This window comes from Miscanthus floridulus, chromosome 9 (assembly GCF_019320115.1).
Source record: "Miscanthus floridulus cultivar M001 chromosome 9, ASM1932011v1, whole genome shotgun sequence".
NCBI lineage: Eukaryota > Viridiplantae > Streptophyta > Magnoliopsida > Poales > Poaceae > Miscanthus > Miscanthus floridulus.
The window spans coordinates 89,337,978-89,343,897 of record NC_089588.1 but is presented as its reverse complement, the minus strand read 5'-3'; the positions used below and the strand labels follow the sequence as shown (position 1 = coordinate 89,343,897).

The window sequence follows — 5,920 nt, the reverse complement described above, 5'->3', positions numbered from 1 at the left end:
ATTATTCTAATATTATGATACGCAAAAATATAATTAGACTAAGTATGCAATATAGTTTTATAATAAATATATTTCAAAATATAATTATTTATATTTTTTCTATAAACTTGATCATGAGATTTCTTGACTTCTTGAGAACGAGATTTATATTTTTTTAGACGGAGGTAGCAGTTGAGTTCATTGATTCATAGGCGTGCTGGCTGTTTCGATAGTTTGTTCTGGATACCCATCACGTTTGGAATGGCTGTTGAGTAGTTCTCCTGCTGCTCTTGTTCTACGACGCTTCCAAATGTCGTACGTTTTTCTTTTCGCGAGGATTCCAAATGCTGTACATGCTTGTAACGTTGTACGTATTGCTGAATGTATACTGATGCGCAGAGAATCCTCCCCAGACCTGACCTAACTGTCGGCCTCGCTTCCCAAGAAATAAGTTTGACTAATTTTATATCAAAAAATATTAATAACTTTGAGTAATTTTATATCAAAAAATATTAATATTTATTTATGATACATAATTAATATCATCGTTGAATCTATTTTCACAATAAATTTATTTGAAGATAAAAATATTACACGTATTTTTACGAATCTAGTCAAACTAGCACGAAAACTCAAAACTGTTGGAACGTGATCGGTTCGGCTAACCCCGAGATTATTAAGCGTTAAGTTTTTGGTCCACCTGCCATTTATTTTCAACTAAATAAGATCTGCCGTGATCGGCGACAACCCTTAGATCTTCTAGGGTTAGTGAAACAAATCACATAACCGGTCACTAAGGAGCTTGAGGGTTTAGGAAGGCGGTCTCCCACGTCCACGTACTGTTGCTGCAGATCTACACCAAGCTCTTCATCACAGAGTGAGTTCTAACTCTCGATGGGTGAAGATCAGTACACCTACTTCATCTACGTCAACTCCATCACATATCCAAAGGAACAGATGGCATCTAACGTCTCCAAAGGAACAGATGACATCTCCCTAACTCTGGTTAGTCACTAAGATCTAATTTCCACATAAGATTTAGTTAGTGATCATATTTAGGCTAAGATAAGATCATGTTAGTCTAAGTTTTAATTCAACAATAGCTATCAAGAGCATGCTTAAACCTAACGTGATCCTAAACCAGAGTTTAATCTGTTTTTTTCCTCTGTCATGTTGGTTAGATTAGATTAGTCTCGGCTAAAGTTTTATTAGATGCTATTAGCTTCTGTTAAGATCGATCATGCATGTTTAACCACTGTTCATGCTTGATTAGTAATCTAAGTGCCGAATTAGATCTGTTTTATGCTATCAGTAAGTTTCTTTAGACCTTAGTAGATGCGATCTGAGGATAAGTTCATGATTAGACTAAGAATTTAGGGGGTTAGGGTTTAATGTTCATCACTGATTAGACTCAGATTAAGTCAATTTTCAAGAGATCAGTGATGTTTTCATCAAATTAGGACCCTGATAAGCATTAGGCCTCGATCGGCAGCTCAGGCTTGAATCTGGCCCAGTTTTCATTCCTGGACCCAGATTTCAGAGGGATTCGTTCCTGTGGGTTATAGGTGAGGATTGGTTCCAGGCTGTAGAGGGGGTCGAATTGTCGAGACGGGCCGGATTGGAATCTAGGCTAGCCTTAACCGAATACATGTTCCGTGCTTGACTGGTATTCATTCCGTGCTGGCCCAATTCGGGTGGAACGGACCTCTTTTTCGGGGCCGATCCGAGAGAAACGAACGAGGCCTAAAGAAGATGAATTGGGCAAACCACGAGAAAAGTCCCATAAATCCCCAACCCTAACCCTAAGCATCAGATGCCGCGTGGCTCGTACCTGGATTATAGATCGGGTCGTCGATGCAGGTTGTACTGCACCACAGCCGCACACTGAGCGGATGGCTTATACTCGGCAGGCCATAGGCTGGGTCGCCACCGCCGTGCCGGCTGTGCTGCGCAGCAGCCGAGCTGAGCCCGAGGCTCGTACCCGGCGCCTTAGGCTGGGTCTCCACCGCCGCCGCTAGGCCACGCAGCATGGACCCACTGCGTGGGCTCGCCACACCTGCCGACTGCGCGCACGTGCTCGCCACCCCTGCCGGCTGCGCGCGCGTGCTCGGATGGGCCGCCGTTCGCCCACGATGAGGCCATGAGCGCCCGCCATCGCGAGGTCGGATGAGCAGCGCGCATTAGGTCGCAATAGCCGACCACCGACGTGCGGGCCTAAGACGAGACACAGCTACGCAGGCCTGAGACGTGCGTGTCCGCCGCCTTTGCGTGCTGCCGCCGTTGCTGGCTATCGTCGCGCCGGCATGAGGGCGCGCTCACCGTGCGGACTGCGCGTGCAGGGGCCACCACCGTGCGCACTTGAGGGCAGGCCACCGCCACGCGCACTTGATGGGGCCGCTGCCACACGCGTAGTTGAGCCTACCACTACGGGTGCCGCCGCCGTTTTTGACCCAGGGCGTCACCGTAAGGGCGTCGGCCGAGTCTCCTAGACGGAGCCGCGTGTGGCCTAGCCGCACGCGCGCACCAGCCAGAGGACCAACCGATGCCGATGGCTTTAGGGATGGTGAGCTGAGGAACGACAATCTTGCTTGTGCGGTGTTTTCTTATGCGGCTGAAGCAGGGGAGAAGAAAGATGAGTGAGTGAGGGCCATGGTTTTTTATCTAATATTTTATAGGGACAACTGTTTGTTGAAATCCAAAGTGATAGTCCTTTGCTGGCGGACATCTACTTTGGAGAATTTTGCCTGAAGACACTCTGGTTCGGTGAAATTAGGCCACAGGACACCGCGGACCGGTTGCAGCCGGTTGAGGAGAGAGAACAATGGTGAAATGACATTCTTGCCCCTGTCGCTTTCTTCATCCTCTCTCCCTTTCTCTTTTTTTCTATTTCCTGTCCCCGCCACCCTCTCTGCCTCCCTGCACCTGCCGTCGCAAATCACAACATCGCGAGTGGTTGCGCCTTCGACGCCCGCTGCTTGCCTCCTGTGTCAACTGCTGGATGAAATTGTAGTGTGCTCACTTCAGAGCTACAATCGATTGATGGCAATGCATGCAGGGCGACATCCTCCTCGGCCCGTTGGTGCTTGGCCAAAACAAGGCCTTCCTCAACCATGTCTTCCCGATGGAGAGCCTCACCGTGCTCGACACGCTGGCCAACATCGGCCTGCTCCTATTCCTCTTCCTCGTCGGCCTGGAGCTAGACCTGGCCTCGCTTCACCGCACGGGTAGCCGTGCGCTAGCCATCGCCGTGGCCGGCATCTCACGCGCAACGCGCCGCGCGTCCCGCTCATCGTCTTCAGGGCGTCGCGCTCTCCATCACCGCGTTTCCGGTGCTTGCGCGCATCCTTGACGAACTCAAGCTCCTAACGACCAACATGGGCCACATGGCCATGTCCATCCTGGCCGTCAACGACGTCACCGCGTGGATACTTCTCGTCCTAGCCATCGCACTCTCGGGCTCTAGCTCGCCGTTCGTTTCGGTCTCCAGGTCCCCACCTCTGCGCGGCGATGTGGAGCAGAAGCAATGGAGGTGCTCAGCTCCAGCCGCTTCGCTAGGGCACTCCTCCCGAGCCTCCTTGACCTGGCCTCCAGGCCCCTCAGCAAGCCCCTGTGACGTGCGCACACTTGAGCCTGCCACTGCGGGTGCCGCCGCCGTTTTTGACCTAGGGCGTCACCGTAAGGGCACCGGCTAGGTCTCCTAGATGGAGCCGCGTGCGGCCTAGCCACATGCGCGTGCCAGCGAGAGGATCGACCGATGCCGATGGCTTTGGGGATGAGTGAGCTGAGGAACGACGATCTTGCTTGTGCGGTGTTTTCTTATGCAGATGAAGCAGGGGAGAAGAAAGATGAGTGAGTGAGGGCCACGGTTTTTTATCTAATATTTTATAGGGACAATTGTCTGTTGACATCCAAAGTGATAGTCCTTTGCTGGCGGACACCTACTTTGGAGCATTTTGCCTGAAGACACTCTGGTTCGGTGAAATTAGGCCACAGGACACCGTGGACCGGTTGTAGCCGGTTGAGGAGAGAGAATAGTGGTGAAATGACATTCTTGCCCCTATCGCTTTCTTCTTCCTCTCTCCCTTTCTCTTTTTTCTGTTTCCTATCCCCGCCACCCTCTCCGCCCGGCTCCTCGCCGCCGCGTGCTGCGGGGCGGCCACGCGGGAGGGGAGCTCCCCGACCTCGTGGTCCGTGGCCATAGGCGGGGCTGGGATAGGGACGCTGCTCATGAGCACCACGACGGCGGCGGTGACCAAGGCGCGGGAGAGCCCGTACCTGCTGGCGCTGGCGGCCAACCCGACTTTCGTGTCAGGGCTTATGGCATGGGGCGGCCCGCAGGCCGCCAAGGCCCTGCTCACCTCCATCGTCGAGTGCCGAGGTACCTGCGGATGCTCTTCAGCTCTGGTGGGATGCCGTCCTCACATACCGTGCTCTGCACCACGCTCACCGCCTTCATCGCACTTCTACCACGGCGTCAGCGACGCGCTCTTCCCGTTTGTTTGGTTTCACTCTTATAGTTATGTACGATGGCGCGGGCGTCGGAGGCAGAGAGAGTGGCGGGGACAGGAAACAGATAAAAAGAGAAAGGGGAGAGAGGAAGAAGAAAGCGGCAGTGGCAAGAATGTCATTTCACCGTTGTTCTCTCTCCTCAACCGGCTGCAACCGGTCCGCGGTGTCCTGTGGCCTAATTTCTCCGAACCAGAGTGTCTTCTGACAAAATGCTCCAAAGTGGGTGTCCGCCAGCAAAGGACCATCACTTTGGATGTCCAACAGATAATTGTCCCTATTTTATATGAGCTCAGGATGAATCGTAGCCATCAGTTTAAGATCGACGGTTGAGATCGTTTGGCATTAGGGTTTTCCTTTTTGGGCTGCTATTGGGCTTTTAAGTGAAGAACCGCATGGGCCGGCTTGGGCATGAGCAGGTGTGGCCTGGCGCTGTGCTTTTGGGCTGCTCCATGCTGAGTTGATTAAAGGCTGAATTGAGTTTTATGATTCCCACATAATCTAGTTCAGCGTATTAGTAATTTACTTTTAAATTGAGTTTTTCAATTGTTGCTCAGAGGCATGCCGCACGATAAGTTCGGCCAACTGTGCACTGTTTCTGCCGCAAGAGTTGGCTATAAGTTTCTATCTGTTTCCAGTGGGCTATATTCTGATCCGAATTATGCTTTTCATTCAGATTTAAGTTTGCTTTACCATTAGCATCAGTGAATTAATTAGTGCCTTATTGCAAATAAGTTTACGGTCCACATAATGGTGCATATTCCCATTTCATATAAAGCTTAATTTGTCTTTTTTTGTGATATAAGTTACCTTTTTAAGTATGTTTTGGGAATATTTTTGCTAAGGATATTTAAGTTTTAGTAATTTTTTAGTGCGATTTCCTTAGTTATCTTTATGCACTGTTTAAACAAGTTTTAAGTATGAGATCTAACTTTTTAGTTCCAGCATTAAATTTATGCTTTCATGAGCATTTTATGTTTTAATTGATGCTCTAAGATTAAGTTTTGCATGAATTTGCATTTAATTATAATTCTTTATACTTACATATATATCCACCACTGTATAATAAGATGGTCTCTAGTTAAATGGAACCAACGAGAAGTTTAACTAGAGATTGCTCATAATTAATTTCTGACCAACGTTGACTTTAATTATGAGTTATTAAGATGGATTTTGTTTGTTTTCTTCCCAACGGTGATGCAAATTAAAGTCCTTAAGCATGTTCTTAATTCCGACCAACGTTGATTTAATTGCATGCTTTAAGTACATCTTATATACAAGCTTACTAATTGAGACATTATTTTGCTTCAAAATTTTCAGTAAATTTTGCAGACTATATAAGTACCATAGAACCCCTAAGTTGCACTTTCCTACTTGGAATAATCAGGTGCATGCCATCTTCTCGTTTCCTTTTCTAAACTCGTTACAAATTAAA

At 48.7% G+C, this 5,920-nt stretch overlaps 1 pseudogene; it reads left to right on the top strand.

The window, feature by feature from the left end:
- The first annotated feature begins 3,502 nt into the window (after positions 1–3,502).
- LOC136480257 (uncharacterized) lies at positions 3,503–5,184 on the top strand (annotated as a pseudogene).
- Positions 5,185–5,920: the final 736 nt, after the last annotated feature.